The following is a 19,193-nucleotide window of genomic DNA, read 5'->3' as shown; positions in this document are numbered from 1 at the left end:
TCTATCATTATTCTCTGATGCTTTTACCAGGAGCAATTAAGCGGAAAGGCTATAGTAAAAAAATCCTTTTAAAATAAGAGAATAATGGCTGTATGTGCCCTAGACAATACCAGTGTGCTGCTACCTCAATATACTATGAGTAGAGTGTTTTCAGACCATGCCCCACAAATGTAACGGTCATTTCTTTGTGTGGAGTTCTGATCCCAATGCCACTGTGAGGCAGTGATTTAAGTGTGGTTGGAGGTTGAGGCATCATAGATTTTGGATAACTGTCTTCCATTTCTATCTAAGGTTCTGTAATCTTTGTTCATTGATAGCTTTTGTTATGTATAATAAAAACATACGTTAAATGCTGTTTAATTTGGCTAATTAATTTAAATGTTTACAGTTATTTTTTAGGATAATTGAAGACGACACTCTGCTCCAAGAGACATTTCAGAAAGGAAAGCATGTCAAGTTGGTCCACAAGCATCTCGCAGCTTGAGAATGGGACAAGTATGTAAATATTTACGGGTTTCAATTTGGGCTCTGAATGAACAAAAGATACAGGACGTTTACTCTATCTGAAGCAAGATTAACTTGGGCAAGCCATCTGAGTATGAATCTCTGAACACTAAATTAAACTTTTTGCAAGCCAGATGTTGGTACCTTGTACAATGTGTTGAACAAAATGCAGGCCATAGTGGCAACAGGTCTCAAGAGCATATACAGTACTGTTAAAAGTCCAGCAACATATGTATTTTTATAAAAGTATTTTGTAATATAATCAATAAAATGTTTCCTTTTTACAGGGAAGAGGCAAGAAACAGACAACATCACTTGATTTCAATGAATACTGTATCCTTTAAGTTCCTTCTTGTTGTCCTGAGTTGCAGTATAGCATCTCAACGGTCAAGTCGGCTGCTTAATAGGGTTCAGATGGATATCGATAAGGTATAAAGCATTCCAGGTCATTGGTCCTTGTTTATAAACAGTAATAGTCAAGCTGCCATGATGGTAGACACACATGTGCCTCTGGAGGATGAAACTTCAGTCAACAGGAAAGATTTTTGTTACTCTAAATTAAGCACTGTGGGGCAGGCTGTCTGTCTGGAGATACGTCTTTACTGATTAGACATAAATGCAGAAGGGCTTATTTTAATGCTTAAAAGCTGCTGTAGAAGGCATAGCATGGGTTCAAAGAGATTTTGTAAAATGCATGAAATGCAAGGTAACTGCTTATAGGACCTTAACATTATACAGTAATTATCATAGGGAATATGATTTATACTAAGGCCAATAGACAAAAAGTGGGGCAGATGGAACAGAGGTTGAAATCCCATATTGGAAAAATGAATGTTTAATCCTCATTTTTGACAGTGTGTTTGTCGCTTTTCATCTTCTGTGGATCACACACCCTTTCAATAACTGAACAGTCTGTAGAACTTGTCACTCTTCTGCATGTAGGTTGACCTCAGTAAAAGCACAGCAAAGTGTAATAAAGCATGGTAAAGAATGGTTAAGCATTGTAAAGGTCATCAAGGTATGGTAAATCATATTACTAAACATGGCAAAACAGGGTAAACTATGGTACATGCATAGTATAACATGTTTTGTCCCTTCCAGTACTTTGTAACACAAATATTGTGCCTCAACATTTAGGTTTGTTTTATGTTAAAAGTTAACAAATGCAAAATATGGTTTTAAGTTGTGTTTTTTTTTTCCACTTTGTTACTGAAATCGTCATGCATCATGAAACAGCGCTGTGATTTATCCTTGATGACTTCATTTTCTGCAATTTTGTGTTTGAAGTCATTTTAAAAAATGGAACAGTTTAGCTTCATCTTGAAACTTAAATAACCCATTTAGACTGAGGCACCTGATTGTCTACTTTACATTTAGGAAAAATGTCCCATTTTTGTTGTTAGCAGAAAGCATAGTACAGAAAGCAGTACTGTGGCTTCTAACAACAGTGCACGTTACATTTTGAATGGTTAACACTCCTTCACATTCTGTATTCAAGGCCATTTGCTCCTGCTGAAGTCATACATGATGACCATAAGATGTTTCAGTTTATGGTTTATACAGTGATTTGACGCAATGGTCTTATATTGAGGTGTTTCTGGCAAAGTTTTAAACGTTTTACATTGAATTATTTCTCACACAGCTTGACCTCCAGTTATGAGGTGGTTAAGTCATAAATACAAGAACTATCCAGAACATTTTTTTTTTCCTGTAGGCCAGTTATTACTAAATAAAAAATGCAGTTTTTTAAATTATTTATTTTTGCAAACTATATATATATATATATATATATATATATATATATATATATATATATATATATATATATATATATATATATATATTCTTTATTTTTATATAGCGGACACTGGACCACCATCACAAAGCGCTTTACAAGATACGAGACTAGGGTGGGTGAACTGTGTATCAGCTGCAGAGTCGCTTACACCAACGTCTCACCCCAAAGACGGAGCACAAGCTGGTTAAGTGAATTGCTCAGGGTACACAGTGAGTCAGTGACTGAGCTGGGCACCTCCTGGTTACAAACTGAGCAGATGTTTTGGAAAGAAAGATGTTTGTCATCTGTGTAATGTGACTGTTTTTGGAGTCCTAAATAGAAACAGATGTTTTACTTTAATGAAGTATCTTCTGCCTTTTAAAAGTATACTAGGGATCCTTTGCTTATAGTTGTGATTATTTGAAAGTGTGCAGTAAAGGCACACATTAGCACTCTGTTCCAACTTTGTGTGTCTTTGTCCTTAATTAGCTCCCTGCAGTATGACAGACACAAAAAGTTTGTCAGTGATTATATATTGTTTTATGGTGGCAAGGAGGAGGACGTTAAGCGCTCCACGTAAGTACCGTTAATAAAGTACATGATCTCTGAGTGGCAGTGTAGGGCAAGTCATACAGTCAGGGAGCGCAGATCCATTCCCTGACTGTGAGAAATCGGGAGCGTCGCGTTGACTCTGGTGCTCCCGCAGGTTAGGAAGGCAAAATTGTCGAGGGGTCTATGGTGGCCTCTACTGGCCAGGCATCCAGTTAGCTCAAGATGACACCTACAGGGCTGACCTTTGTCCTACTGAGGCCTGTCAGTTTGCCAGCCTCCACTGCCAAGCTCCTGGGTGTATAGAAGCAATTGGCTTAGCGGTATCACAGTTATAGAACCAATCAGGCTCTTTGTCACTTCCTTTGGTTGCCCAAAGAATAATCATTGGAACAAAGTGCTGTTGTTACAACAGTCCATTTATCAACAATCCAAATGTATTTATAGTGGTTAATAATTACATTGGCCCTCTGAAGTGCACACTGCTATATGAATCAACACCCTGTTAAACTTCAAAGACTTCATTTATTATTGATACATGTATCTCAATTTTCAATGCTAATTGTGTAGAGCCACAGGTGTCATTATGTAGTGTGGCAATCTGTGCTGGCTATTAAAGCTGGCTAGTAGTAAAGTAAATATTAGGGTGAAGGGTTAAATAAAAATAGACTAACTATTGTTTACTATTCTGTGCCAGCTGAACAACATGCGCAGACCATACAATATGTAATGCATAGATTTTAGATTTGTGGCATCCTATATATTTAGACATGTGTCAACATCATGTATACGAACTAGTAAAAACAAAACAAAATATGCTAATTGCATTATTGGAAAAATGAAAACCCCAGAAATGCAGCAATGTATTCTTTGAGCCTCATCTGGTAATCATTTGAAAACAGGTAGGGGACCCAAGGATTTTTTTTTTTTTTTGCCTAATGAAAAGGATTCTGTTTATGAAATGCCATTGCTTGGCAACGGTCACCATGCATTCCTTTGTCTGTGGGTAGAGGAATGTTAAAGTCTGCCATGCACGGTTTCTAATGGCTGTTAATGTGGCATTTGTAAAGGGAAATACGAAATAGAAAATAAAAGAATGTAGTTTTCAGCTGTGTTTGGTTTGCTCTAGCTCATTTTGGTAAGAAGGACAGACCCATTGAGGGTTACTTGATAAGTATAAAAATGTATTAACCAGAAAAGCAGATCAATCTAGCTGTCTGACCTCTTATAAAACACACCCAACCACTGAAAGTGAATTAGCGTGACATGTCTTAATAGTGTAAGTACTGAATTAAGAAAAACTTATTGTTTAAACAAATTAAACACAATAAACTATATCATTTAACAGTAATTATGTTGAGAATACCAAAACTGTGTACATAGCAGCATGAGTAATGATGAATGATGTCTGTTTAAATTGTACCTGTGGTCCTCAGTATGGTTCTCAAACATGTTACCTCTCTTAAGCTGGTACACCAGAGTGTAAGCGTTTACCTGTCCCACTGTAACACTCTTCCCTTAGTAGAGGTAAGATTTACAGTACATCAGTAAGAAATACAATATGCAAGGGGTAGAGTGTTACAGGTGAACAGGTTAGTGGTTCCCCTCTGGTGTAAGCTGTACGTGTTTGAGAGCTCTATAAAGGTCACAGGAGTGCTTTTAACTTGTATGTTTTAAAAAGTCACCAGGATGCGAGGACTGAAACAAATATACTAAAGGGATTCTTTTTAAGAAAACTGATATTTCATCCCATAACGAGTTGCTCTTTAACATCGAGATTTATCAGTTTAGCCCCTCATTGCAGTAGCAGATACAGTTCACTGAGTTACTGTTTCTTATTAATAGTTCAGAGTGGTAGTTGTTAACTTGCTAGATGGTTATTATGAAGTGTGTTTTTAACAGTGGCTGTTCTATGGTATGGCCTTTTAAAGTCTCAAGAGACGATACACTCTACTGATGTATGCACTGTATGTTTCCATCTCATTTTTTCAGAGCAAAAGACAAAACAGATGTGGATGTGATCAAGGAAAACCATCGGTTCCTATGGAGAGAGGAAGTTGAAGACGATATGACTTGGTAAAGTGTAGCTGTAACCTGCACGGAAATGTACTGCATATATATTGCATGTGGGATGCCTCTAACGGAACAATAATTAGTCCCTTTGGTGCTTTTTCAACAAAACAATCAGATTGATTTTTATTTCTACACTGCTTACAGTGCATTACCTGCAGAGATGTATATAAGCCAAGCCTTGCTTTCTCCATATCTCATTTGAATAAACAGATTGATTTTCTAAACACTTCAGTTTTAAATTGACACCGTGCTTTCACAAAACAGTTAAAAACAAGACAGTGTTGGAACGAAGCAAGTTTTTGACAGCAAGGTCTTGGCTTTTTGTTAATCAAAAAGGGAGGAAGTTGCCAAGTGCTGCTTGAAAACCAGTATCTGTCATACTGTATAATCAAGCAAATAAGTGCATGGGCTTGGTGAGATGAAAATGCAGTAACTCCCTTGGTTTCATATATAAGCTCTTGTGTCTGTCTGAGTATAAGCGCTGTGCAGTTTAAAGATGAGTACAAATGCCAGGTGTGGGATCTACGATGTTTATAAACTTACTGACTTTAAAACAGCATGGTAAGTTGTGTTAGTAAAATTGATAAGACAATAGTAAAGACTTATCTTAGACTTGATATATGTGTTAGGCTGTTGCCTTTTAAATTCTAGATTCTTACTGAAACTTATGGCACAGTTTATCAGTTTTCACTTTGACCTGGCTGTTGTTAAATATGCATGCTTTTTTAAACTGTATTTTAAATACATAGACTGATTTGTCTTTGTACATAATAGTAATCATGTACTGCATAATCAGAAATCAAAAAGTGAAAAGCTTTTTTGTCATTTCATTATTATTATTTTTTAAAACAAGGTTATTACTGTATTCACTGTCTCTCCAGGGAGAAAAATCTGGCAAAGAAATACTATGATAAATTATTCAAAGAGTACTGATTTGCTGATCCCAGCAGATATAAAGAAAACAAGGTATGTATATCAAGTTCTGGGATGCCACTGTGTGATGCACTCCTGTTACAGATTCAGGCATCCGTTGGTGAGATGAGAAGAGGTTAAAGTCACTCTAACGCTCACTTGCAGTTTTACATCATTGTTTTATTTTCATTCTATAACAATTGCAGGGTTTTAAGTATAATTTTACATTGAATATACATTTTACCAGGGGATTATACTGGCTATTTCATCAGCGAAAAGGCAGTGAACAAACAATAAATGTTAAATGTAGAAAAGAGTAACAAAAAGCAGATGCAAATAACAATTTATTTGTTCCACCAAACTTTAAAAAGATAATTCGGTTGTCTGAATTGATTTTTAACAGACGGTGATGGCATTTACCTCACCCATTTGCTTTCTTGTACAAGCAGGCATTTCTTACATAAAGTGATCATATGTTTACTTTTAAACCATTTCATGTTAAATTAATAACAAATCCATGCATGATGTTGCTTTGCATATTCACTGTTTTTTTGTGTTTTTTTTTATAACAGTTTGGTTTCAGATGGCAAGTGGAGAAGGAAGTTGTTTCAGGAAAAGGTAAAAATTTGCTATTTTCCAAGCTTACTTTTCAGGTGACCTAATTTTCCAATCATTCAGTTTCATGTTTTAATAAGTAGTTTATATGTTAAAAATGGAACGATATTCTCAATATTGATTATTGTGTTAGTAGAGTATTCTACCTGATAACATATTTTATGTTGGAAAAAGGGTGTTGAATTCCCTTCTTTATATTATAAGGGATGGTGAAACACTGTAAACTAAAATAAAGAGCACTGCTGGGATATGAGGTAATCCTTAGAGAATTTAAGGGTAATGGACGTGAAGTATAATGCAAACAAGATCTCTAGGGTTGTTTAAGGACAAAATAGGAAGATCTAGGGAAATCTGGAGGAGTTGACATGAACCTGATTTTAATTCCAACTATCAGTAAATACATTGATTCCCATGAGTATTGACACTCAATTGATTATTTAGTTGTCTGAGTGTAGTGTTGCTCGTTAATAGAATGCCTAAAACATTTAATGACCAAACTTTTTTTTCTTATTAAATTAAAATGAACAATAATACATTTAGTACAGTTTTAATCTAGCCTTTCTCAGCATATCAGTTTCAGCTGCTCTGTACTTGAAGTCTGTCATTTTTTTCACCAAGCTCTTTAACTCGATCCAGCGATACTTGATTGGATTCAGAATTGGTGACCTGAGCAATAGAACAAGAACCTTCCCCAGAGCTAAAATATTACCTTACAACACTGTATATCAGTTCTAAATCCTATAATTATACAAAATAAGATACTTTCCTTCTGTAGAAAGAACTACCAAAGTAATATGTTGCTTGTGATCTCTGTCTATATGGACAATACTGCAATATAATTAACAATTCTGAGCAGAACTGGGCCGCATTTTTCTGGATCGCAATCAACCAGAACCGCATTACTTTTTATTTAGTAGGGATCTCATTTTTTGAAACCACAAGAGGGAGCTAAATAACAATAAATGGATGTTTGATACGTTTTTTTTGTTTGTTTTTAAAAGTTTGACATGTCAGCACTGAAGTTTGTACAACATACGACTAGGATTTAGCAAGATCAGCCGATTGTAGTGTCTAAAAGAGACAAGCGTACTGGCATGCAGAATGGGGTTTGGCGATTGCGTTACTCCTACTCGCTTTCAGCATGTGGTGTCTCCTAAACTATTAGTCTTTGTAAGCTAGGAACTGATTGTGGTGACAGTCCATGGACTTGAACTGCTGAAATGACAATAGACATTTGGTGGTGCCACAACATTGATAAACCTATCCAGGTCATGTTTCCTAGAAAGGAAACTAGCAGGCCAAAGGCTGGCAAAAATAAAACACTTCCATCGATCACTTTACTCCATTGTAGCAAACATGGTAACAATCTGTTTTCTAATCCATTAAGCAGAGCAGAAGACAATAACGTAATCATACTACTGCTGTACTTTGGGATCTAGCCTTTATCCCTTCTTAATAGTTATTATTTTAATAAATATCTAATTCGTGTAGCTAGTCGTGAACTGATTAAAGGATTGCTGTGCAAACTAGTACAAAGCAAACAGTTTTTGTAGTTAGGTGAGATTCAGTTGTTTTTTATGGAAGTTTGAATTGCATAAAACAAGAAAATAACTAGGGTCATAAAGATTGTTATAGAATGTTTTTTTTTTTTTTTTTTTTAATTGAATCTGCCCCCTGGTCACATAGTTAATGTTAAATGATAGCGTTGTGGTATTATATGGTTCTTTATAGATTTTATAGTATTTATACACAGTGAGCAGTTTGATATTGCAGAAACTGGGAAGGAGATTTCTCGGCTAAGGAAATGTATTATGTGATCATCCCAGTTTTGCAAATCTAATTAAGTAAAAGACTGACTCCCATGCGTTTCTGTAAACTATTGAAAAATCTATGCTGTTTGGAGATATAATTAGTTTATATGCTTCAGAATATTTTAAAAAAGCACAGATGGATATTGCTGTAAAGAGATTTTATTTTTAGAATTTTAATTTTGTTTCAAATCCTCTGCTATGCCAAGGCAAGGATTTAAAACTAGGCTTTCCAGAAATTATCCAGAGTTTGAGGCTTTATATTTTTTTTGATTTAAGATCGTATGAAGCTGAGCTAGCATTAACTGCAAGTAATAAAAGAACAGCTTTGGTAGTGGGACATATTCACACATTTATAACCCTAAATAGATTATTTTTATTAAAAAGAAATTTAAAATTGCCTTGTTCTGGCTGGTTATAAAGTCAGTAGGTTATTTTGTAATCTGCTATGGACAAAAATATTAAATCCTGACTGATTTGAAGGATACCATCTGTCAAGAGATGGTGCATGTCCCTGTGAAAATACTGCCTTCCGCTGTTCTCATAAACCCATTCAATGGAGACTGCCAAGTGGCAAAACAATAAATATAATACTAGCCTAGTCACCATTACAAAATACTGCAGCAGCACCCTAAACCAGCACAGGGTTTTTTTTTTTTTTTTTTTTTTTGTAGGTCGGTCCGTGTGAAAAATATATTTTTCCATGTACAAATACTGTAAGTGGAGATAATAAAATGTTTTTCATGATACTGATAGCTGATTTTCTACAGGGTTTATGGGGAACCCCCACACCAAACGTATAGTACGTCAGTGCCGCAATGAGATGATGCGATCACCAGTAAGACTTGGTTTGCAGAGATTACACTAAGAAGTTTCGTCACTCTCCTTACCCTTTTTTTTCTGTACAGCCATTTTACAGCTTACCACTAACATACGTGTGTTTTTAAGCTCCGTGATTAGCTACATTTTGTATGTAGGGAACCCCACGTCAAACAAATAGTACGTCATTGTTAGAATTGGCTACTTGGCTAGAGGGAACATTAATCCCATGGTACTACTCATGCATTTAACACAATAAGATCGTTAGCAGTCAAGATGCCTTGCTATGCAATACTGTAACTTTTACTGAAGACTCCTTTTAGTTTGATTTCATCCTATTTTAATATTGAACTTCAAGTTAAATACAAACCTCTTCTTCCATTAATACATGTTCTGAAATATGTATTTTGTATTTGTGGTTGAATTTTATAGGGAATCGGTGGTACCTAGGTTTGTACAACGTGTCTACTTTCTGATTGGTGATAGCCTATGCATATTTAGCATGCTGATTTATCACTGCTCTGTATGCTAATCTGTTATCAAAAGTATGATCGATATGGTGCAATTTGTATCCCGGGGCTAAAACAGTCACGTGCACTTCTTACTGCAGGGACCATTGACAGATGAGAAAAACTGAGAAGCACCTTTAATCCCGTCCATCTGCACATGGCCTGCTGCTAACCGGGGGAAGTGCTGGCACACAGTGATCTTGGTGGCCATACGCACAACAAACGCAAACACAATAAGAGAATACTGTTAGAAGTGAACAGTAATAACAAGGGCCAATATTTTTTAAACTGGAAAATAACTGAGTACATACAGCTGTGACCTACAGAATTTATAACTTTTGCTTCATAAAGTTGAACGAATCTTTAACAAATTAAATTACATCATGAAAAACTGGCATTTTGAAATGTCAGATTTTTTAAAATAAAATATCTAAATTATTTATTTTTATTTATTTATTTTTAATTATGTCTCAATGCTAACATTCTAGGTACACTGTCACTGAATATCAGTACTGCTGTTTGGTCAAGTCTTCTTCTTTACAACATACTGTACAGTACCGTGCTTTTGGAAATAGAACACATTGGAAAGGTGGGCCTGTCTGAGAAGTGTTTTTTTTGGTTTGTTTGTTTGTTTAAAGTGTTTGTTTTGTTTCTGGTTACGTTAATGGTGTTTTATGTCAGGATTTTTTTTTTTTCTTTTTTTTTTTTGGGAGGGGCGGGGTTCATAATTTCTGTTTAGAAAGTACACAGAGGCCTCAGTACCTCGGTACATTTTATTTTGCTTTTGTGCCACAGTATGCAAACAAAGCATAAATGTGGGTGTTGCAGAGTTTTGTATTTTATTTGAACCAAACCATGAAATCACAAACCCCCAATCCCCTTAAAACATGACTCTTATTCCCCAGCTGAAAGAAGTAGCAGACATCTTGTGCTTTTTGACTTGTAATCAAGGTAAAGTTTTAATTTAAATTGGCAGCTGTGTTTTAAGCATTAGCTAAGAGGTATTTTTACTTGGGGGACCTAAAGTATCTGAGGACACAAACCATCTGTTATTTAGCAGCTTATGACAGAACTTGTTGAGAAATAATCTTTGTAAGATTCATATGATGGTACCGTTGGTAGGCATGGCAGTGCACCAAGGACAAGTATTACATCGTCAAGTTAAGTTGTTCCAGTAAATCCATGTCTAAAGAAAACTGTGGCAATGACGTGAAACGTTAATTCTTAACACCTACCATTTGGTAGGTCCTTAATGATGCAAGCAACCATTCTAAACATATGTCATATATACTTACACTGTACAACAACAACTTATTTTGCATTTTACTTCACGTTTATAAACCAATCTGTCAGAAGTACAGTTCTCCTTTAAAAAACTAATATTTTGCCCTTAAAGTACCTACATTTAAAGTACCTGTTGTACCTAATGACACAAAGCATTGAAAAGTAAGCTGTTTTTGGTGTTTTTCTTGTCATATATCTATTTATTGATGGAGTCAAAATATGTAGTTTAACACATGTGAATAGTAAACACTTGGTATATTGTAGCAGGCAAGCTTTTTTTTAAATATTTTTTTTAAATATTCTCTAAGAACGTTCTTGGGGATTCGAATTTCTTATTTGCAACAACTTTCAAAGCAACCAGCAATGACAGCTTCTGGCTGCTGTGGGGCCACCTTTCACAGTTTCTACAGGTGAAAGGGGTCATTCTCTGGCCTTTGTCTCCTAGTGTTAACAGAGCGATGTTACATAACTAGTTTATATTTACATATGAAACCACGTAAACCCGATGACATTGACCTACAGTAGTTAGCCAGCAATTATCATTTTGAAAGATAGGTGAAGGGTGAATTCCTTGTGGTAGTGCATTAATCTGCAGCAGCATCTAGTTTCTGGTTGTAGGATTTGTCAGCTGATTTAAACCACAAGTCTGACCCTACTTGAAACAGGTAAATTAAAAAAGAAAAGAGATTTGCATGTGCAAAGATGAGATACTGTAAATAAAGCTGACATTTACAGATCCCCTTCTATTTCTTCATGGAACCATTTACATTACAACACATACTATGCTGCCCATTCCTTGAATTACAGCATTGTGCAAGAGCCCATTTTTGTATTCACCCATATGAAAACCTATATTACTGCTCTGTTTAATTTCAGTGCTGACCATTGAAACATTGCACCACTTTGAAGTCAAGTAAGATTCATTTAACATTGATTTCTATAGAGCAGTTTTCTCTTTTGCCCTGAAATGACATCACAATGGTTACGGTCACATCATACTCTATTCCAGTCATTTTATACAGCATTGGAACAAAGTCACTTAGAGTATATCCAAAGAGGAGAACTCAATAACAAGAACTCAATAACAAAATAAAGAAAAATTTCCCAGGTCACAAGATTAATTAACCATCACCAGTTGATGCTGCCAGTGCTCAGCGTTTACCATGAGATATGCACAAATGGGCATCAACAGCGAACATCCCCCCCCCCCCCCCCCCCCCCCCCTGCATATTATAATTGTTGTTTTGCATCATTTAGTTGCTCATGGCTTGTTGTGCAACTACACAAACTCAGCACTCATCAAAGCATGTCAATAGACCTGAAGCCAAGAGAGAACAATAACTGCCTTGTGAGAACAACACACCTTTCTTGTGAAGCAAAAGGCCAATATGTGTAACAGCTTCCTCTCAATACATCTTCAATATCCTGTATTAATGCTACGGTAATTAAATCCATGCTGTTAGTGACCAGGTTAAGGATAGTGCTAAATCAATACATGAGTTTCAGGGATGAAAGGTCAGTAATTCTGTCACATCAACAGGAAACCTTTTTAGATAAACCCTTACACTTTGTGAACAACTTTAAGCTGCACCAGGGTAGCAACTGCATATATAGAAACATGAACATACAAACCTCAGGCTTAATTAGACAGTAAGATGGGTCTCGCTCAAATGCATTCAGGTAACGAATAATTAGAGTAACTTTTTTTTTTTGTTACTGTTTCTATGCCTTTTTATGTCTGAGTTCTTCTGTTTTTTTTTTTTTTCCACTTGATATTAACTTTGTTAAGGTTCAGGAGCTGTTCAGTTCTGGATGTCTGTCATTATATAGTCTATATTTGTAACTGCTAGCACCATCTAGTGCACAAAAGTGTATTGCCATCAAAGAAGGAAATACAAAATGGTAGATAGCTGGGTGACACTGACTCTTACATTTATAAGACACTGACTCATCTAACCTGTGTTACATATATCTGTGGCAAGCAACTAGAATGCAATAGCAGCTTCTGAAGTCAGGAGAAAGCATCTTAACACAGACACAGAAAAACAAAACACTGGGTAATTGCATTAAGAACCACTCTCTAAATGCAAACATCATTAAAAGGTGAAGATGTAAAGCTTACACTTTGACTGTGTGAATATGTTTGGTGCCAACATACTGAGTATATTAAAATTATTAAATTTAGGTCAGTTCTTCTGTGGAAACAAGATCTGTGGTACGAAGGAAGGTCTGAAAAGCTGGGAGGTGAACTTTGGCTACGCTGAACAAGGGGAGAAGAGGAATGCTCTTGTAAAACAGGCATCCAATCAGTCTGATCAAGTCAGGCATCCAATCAGTCTGATTAAGCCTGCAGGTCTATACTATTGTTTTAGTCTAATTCAAGGCCGTGCATATAATCCTGTTACTAGTAATAAACAGGCTTGCTGTAGTTTGGGTTCGTGTCCCTTTAAAAACATGACTCAGAGATAAAACTTTGATTTTCAGCGCTTATGCGCACTTTTATTCACAACCAAAAATAAACACAAAACAAACAAACAAACAACCCTAGCTCCCACGGAGTACAAACTAAACATATGCAGGTCCCTGACTAACACGCAGGACAGCTAAGCTGTTTACCTGACATAACATGAAAACAAAACACTGATACAAACTTCTGTAAAAACCAAAACGTACATTTTAAACAGGCTTCTTCACTCCACAGCAGCAGCCCAGAACAAACTGGCTGCACTCTTTAAATACCCTGCACCTGGTTCTAATTTACAATTACCTCCAGGTGCAGGGGCTAATTAACAAAACAATTAACAATTAAATTAAATAATACAACTAAATTAAACAAAACGTGCATTTACACATGTTTTTAGGCAGGGAGGAATCTGACCCTCCCCCAGCCACCTTACTATATATATATATATATATATATATATATATATATATATATATATATATATATATATATACACACACAGCAATAAATATATAGTTTTGGTGGATATTAAAACATGCTGATCTCAATGTATGAGTTAAAAGGATAGATTTGCTGTGCTGATTACTTAAAATGTATGGAGTAGGCTTGAATCTGGGCTTGAAATATCCTGTTACTAAAGTAGCTTTGCTTTTAAAGTTTTTATAAACATGAATATGCAGTCTGTTTCATAATGTCACACTTTCATATTTTTTTAAAAATATGCAATCTGAATTGAATGCATACTTATGTTGAATGTGATGGGTGAGCATTGGATGTTTTAGAAGCTTGCGTGCTGGTTCACTTCCCTCCCTTTTAATTGAATAAGACTTTCGTGCTTTAGAGGGTACCCAAAATGCCATTCATGTGTGAGCTACAGAAAGCAGTCTTGGTATAACAAAAAGACTGCCAGCGTTCTCACTTGCTGATCCTTTACCAAATCCGGACACTTTCCAGTACATTTCTGTTTTTGTAATGTTTTTCTGACACATACATCAGATCTGCCTGATACTGGGACTTCTGAAAAACATTTCTGAGTTCTGATAAGAACGAGTCTTTAACTACCTGATGTTATCTTGGATAAGTTAGTCCAAGATTAGTGCTAACCATCCCATTGTGGTGTAAACCATATTGCCAATAGCCAGAACTGATAAAGTCACTGGTCAAGGCTGAAGTTTTACAAAGAAACAAATAAACCCTAAGCTGCTGGTGAAACAACTGATATATTTTCCAAGAACTAAGAAAAAAAGTTATTTTAAACGATGTAACTATATTACAGCATTGAATCAAGTGCAGTTTTATTTCGCCTACACATTTTCTTGCATTTACTTTTCAGGACTGTGTCCTGAATGTTCCTACAAATTAAACTTCCATTACAGGTAAGCGAGACATATAAGACTGCTTAAATTTTTTGCTAACTGCTGCTCTCCACAACACAAAGATGTGTGGACACTTATAATGATTAGTATGTTATTGTGAGAACTCCAAAGAGTGCTAGTGGGTGGGTCAGTAGTGCCACACTTCCCTCTTGGCTAGAACTAAACCAGTGTGAATATACAAACAAACCCAAAACATGTCTCTCCTTTTGTTGAAATGGGGTCACTGGTCTTCAGATTGAAAATAAACCTTTTCTTTTTCTGAAGGAGGAAAGATGTTAAAGCAAAGAGGCAGAGAACAGAGGAAGGTGAAGATGAACCACTGTCAAAAAAAAAAAAACAGTGACCAAGAAACACAGATGCAAGGGAAAAGAAAAGGTAAAGGCAATAAAGAAAATAAACAGTTACACAATGAGCCCCAAGGGTCCTATTTAAGTGCATTAGAGAAGATATGTTTCGTGAGTGGACTAAAAAAGATAGTTGCTGAAAGGAGCAGTTCAGTTGTTATTCTGAATCGTTTCCTGTTTGTTTTGGTCACTCCGAAAAGTTGTTTTCGAAGTATGACCCAAATAGTGACGGGACTGAACTGCATTCTGCATTACATTAAAATCTTGGACAATGTGACCTTTGAATGGAATGATACTGGTTACCTGGACAAACTCAAAGGAAGTTCAAAGCTTGGCAAAGACACATTTAGCAAAAATCCTAATAAGAATAGTTTAGCACCAGAACCCAGACTCACGAAAACTGATGGCATTTGCCATAAAAAGCTACTTATTCTAAATATCCAAGATTATAGGACATGCAATATGAACATAATTCAATTTAAGTGTGACTATTTATAGCATAATTATTTGACCTTACTAAATTATATATATATATATATAAGTTACAGGTTTGTATAATAACATGTATTGAGATCAGCTGGAAGATGAACTGCACGATCAGATGTTAGAGTAGTTTTTCACACATGGTAAAAACAACCCTGAAAGAGAAGTAGCAATACAGTTGTAATCACCTCAGCTACCCTACTTTACACTGAGCTATTATACAACATTTTATCTGAAACAGAAACAGCAATGCTTGTGTTTTTCTTTAGCATCTTAAGTGTACATTGACACCTTTACAGTTATCTACAGTATTTAAATTGCATAAAGACCTGTATTGTGACAATGGCAAGGACAGCATGGAAGGAAATATGTTTTATGTTCATATAGTGTTTGAGACCTGTGTCTTTTTTTTTTTTTTTTTTTTAATGACACTGTTTTTTAATTTAGCAGAACGTCCTTCACCTACAAGTTCAGGACTCGGATGCATCTGATAGAGGTACACATACTCTATTCGTGATACATTTTCTTTTCCTTCAGTGCACATGTGTTGTGGAACATTAGTACATGCAATCCAGTTCAATTCTGTTTGTAATTTTTACTAATCATGATCTAGTCAGATAGAGAAAATTGCATGGTCTGCTGTATTAGGATTTTGCTGACTTCAATGTACTATTGTGGAATACAGATTCTGACAACTGTGATGAAACGGAAGGTCTCTGTGATGCAGACTATTGGAAAGGTCCTGCGCCAAGTATAGACAAGAAAACAGGGTTGGTAAAATGTGTTTCCCTTCTCTTTTATACATTACATGAGCCGGAAAATTGATTTGTGTGACTATACCGTAAAAATTGTGTTATTTTCTGTATCTAATGAGGTGGGTCTAATGTTCACTATTTCTACCCCACAGGGAAGAAGAGTTTGATGACTATTTTCAAGATATGTTTCTTTGACTCGCTGAAGATGGTCCTTGTATCAGAAACAAAGTCGCACAGTTAATTCAACGTAGGGAAGGGAGAAAAAGCCCCTGGAAACAAATGTACTCTGACATGTTTTGTGATTTTCTTTCGATCAAATGTCCTCTAACTATCCTTGGCACCACCAGACCCAGTGATACAATGTGTTGATTGTTCAGAAAAAAAAAAAAGTTCCATACGGAATTACATATTTATATTAAAGATTTAATTTCTCAGAAAAATAATATGTGGTCTTGAAAGCTTGTGCTTTAAACAAATGTATTGGTCCAATACAGCATTTTTGGGGGGAAGAAAATTTTCTATGTTTGCTGTGCCTAAAACAATAACTCATTTCAGTCCCAAGTAATTTATAACATAGATATAGATAGATAGATAGATAGATAGATAGATAGATAGATATAGATTTTAATACACACTATCAAACTGTAGCCAAATTATGAAACCCTAAAGGTCGAGTGTTTTGTTGCTAAATTTTGGTTAAAAAAGAACAACAGGAGAGCTGTGGAGAAATGTTTCTTGTGTTCTACATTGCAGTGTGCTGTTTACAGCAGGGGGATAAAGGTTTGAAAGTATCTTTGGAACCGAATCTATTTTCACTCAGCGTCTCCGCCCTACAAGAAAGTGGACGTGTACCAGAAATTATTTATGGGTCCTAATCTTTTTGGCAGCAAATGGTAATCCTGCCTTAAAGGTTAATCCTTCAGTCCAGGAGCTATGAGAACCACACACTGTATGTAGCTGAGGTTACATTTCAATGAAGGCACCACTATACTTATGGCAGCTGTCAAGAAGTACAGTACCAAATGACAAAACAAACAAAAACTGTGATCAGGATCATTCATGATGGCAGTTTTAGCAAAACATTTCTTTAATGATCTTTATCACATTTTTGTGGTGCTTCTAAAATATGCCGGAATTCAATCACTGCACATCAGCTCAGTTTCTTAGTAAAGTTCCAGTACAATGGGATAACCATTAACTTTAACACCCCTACTCTATTACAGCACTGTTAACATCCCTGAGCTCATGCCTGTTGTTTCAGAGAGGATATATTTAGCCTTTTTATTTCAAAGCTTTGCAAGAGTAGCAGTGCTTGGTAACTTCAGGAATGATTTCACTTCATGTTCTTCCTAGCACATCATGAATGGCCCCTAAAGAAGGCATGATAATTGTGTTTGAATTGCAAATATATTACTACCTTTGCTGGAAAAAAAAAAAAAACCTAACAAAAAGAAGATGGAAACAGTGCCAATTATATAAACAAGACACTGGGGGATATGAAACCACAGGTGTCCTCTATCAGAAAATTAAATAGCCAGAATCTAAATACAGTCCTTTTATTACATTTTTTTAAATTTACAGATTATGACATTATCATACAAAGTTTTTGAAATGTCAATTTAGCCTCTTTAAAATAATCCATTAATTATTAATATACTTCAATTTTAAGTGCTTTGCACACATGTTATTCAGTCACTCAATCAATAAATAAATGCATTAAAACGTAGTTGAGTAATGGGCGTAGGTTTTTCTAATGCCAAATCTAAGGTGTTTCTCTTCTGCTGCTTAATGTAATTTTGTAACTCACAAAATTGAGTCTTGGTAATGCCATCTTAGGTTGTGAGTCCTGAGGCCAGGCTAATGAGATAAAGGTCCTTAGAGACGTTACATAAGTGTTTCATTATGCCCTGCTGTTTCTATATAAGATACTTTACAGGAGAATCTTTAGTCTTATAGGGTTAGCCAGGTGACATATTTGAAATGCATACCAGTTCCAGTAATACAATTCTTATTATCCAAATGTTATTACTTAATGGAAACTTTCTTTTTAACGACAACAACATATTTCAAACATAAATAACATAAAAACAGGTGATGATTCCAAGCATCAGCCTAATCCCATTCTCCCGACCCCTGATTGTCTTGCAACGTTGCATTTAACATGCTCAAACCTATTATGAAATTCAGTTTTTTGTCAATGTTCAAACATGTTTGTAAAATAGGGACTTTGGTTAAATAAATAAGAAGAAAAAAAAAAGTGTATATCCATCAGCAACTTGTTTTAAGGTGACCTTGGAGAACAGATACAACAGCAGCCTTGTGCAGTCTGCATATGATAAGTAGGGGGATTTAAAGGCTAAATCTCTGAGAATCTTTTAAAGCTTGGTTTAATGCCAAATCCAATCCAGTGCAATCTTTTTGAACCTATACAACAAGTCTAAACACGTCCGTATAGGTTGTTTTCTATTTCTTACAGCAAACTTACATGTATCTTGCTGTACAAATCAATGTGATTTTTTTTTTTTTTATATTTTCAGAACTAAGATGCACGCTTCTAGCTTAGTTTTAAAAACCGCATGTTTATTCAGGCCAGGCAGTAAGGGTCTTGATTAAATCAAGAGTCATACCTGTAACTTATTACCTTCTAGGTGTGATTCATTGTTTTCTATGTTAACAATGAATCACACCTAGAAGGACTATGTTGGTCTATGTAAGAATGATAAGATTATTATTTTAAATTTTTTTAAATAAAGCATACATGGTATTATGGTTACTGTAATAACAGACGGCTTTAGAAAATTATGGTAATAGCCTTAACTTTGATTGAAGCAACATCACAATTTTTATTTAAAAAAACTGTGTAAACCTTAATTGTGGACAAGGGTGCCTCACAAAACCATCAAAGTTTTTGCATACATAGA

At 35.5% G+C, this 19,193-nt stretch overlaps 1 pseudogene; it reads left to right on the top strand.

Annotated features, from left to right (window-relative positions):
* The first annotated feature begins 84 nt into the window (after positions 1-84).
* Positions 85-16,513, top strand: LOC121325894 (annotated as a pseudogene).
* Positions 16,514-19,193: the final 2,680 nt, after the last annotated feature.

The sequence above is a fragment of the Polyodon spathula genome, chromosome 13, assembly GCF_017654505.1.
Source record: "Polyodon spathula isolate WHYD16114869_AA chromosome 13, ASM1765450v1, whole genome shotgun sequence".
Taxonomy (NCBI): Eukaryota; Metazoa; Chordata; class Actinopteri; order Acipenseriformes; family Polyodontidae; genus Polyodon; species Polyodon spathula.
This window is presented reverse-complemented; position numbering and strand designations above follow the sequence as displayed.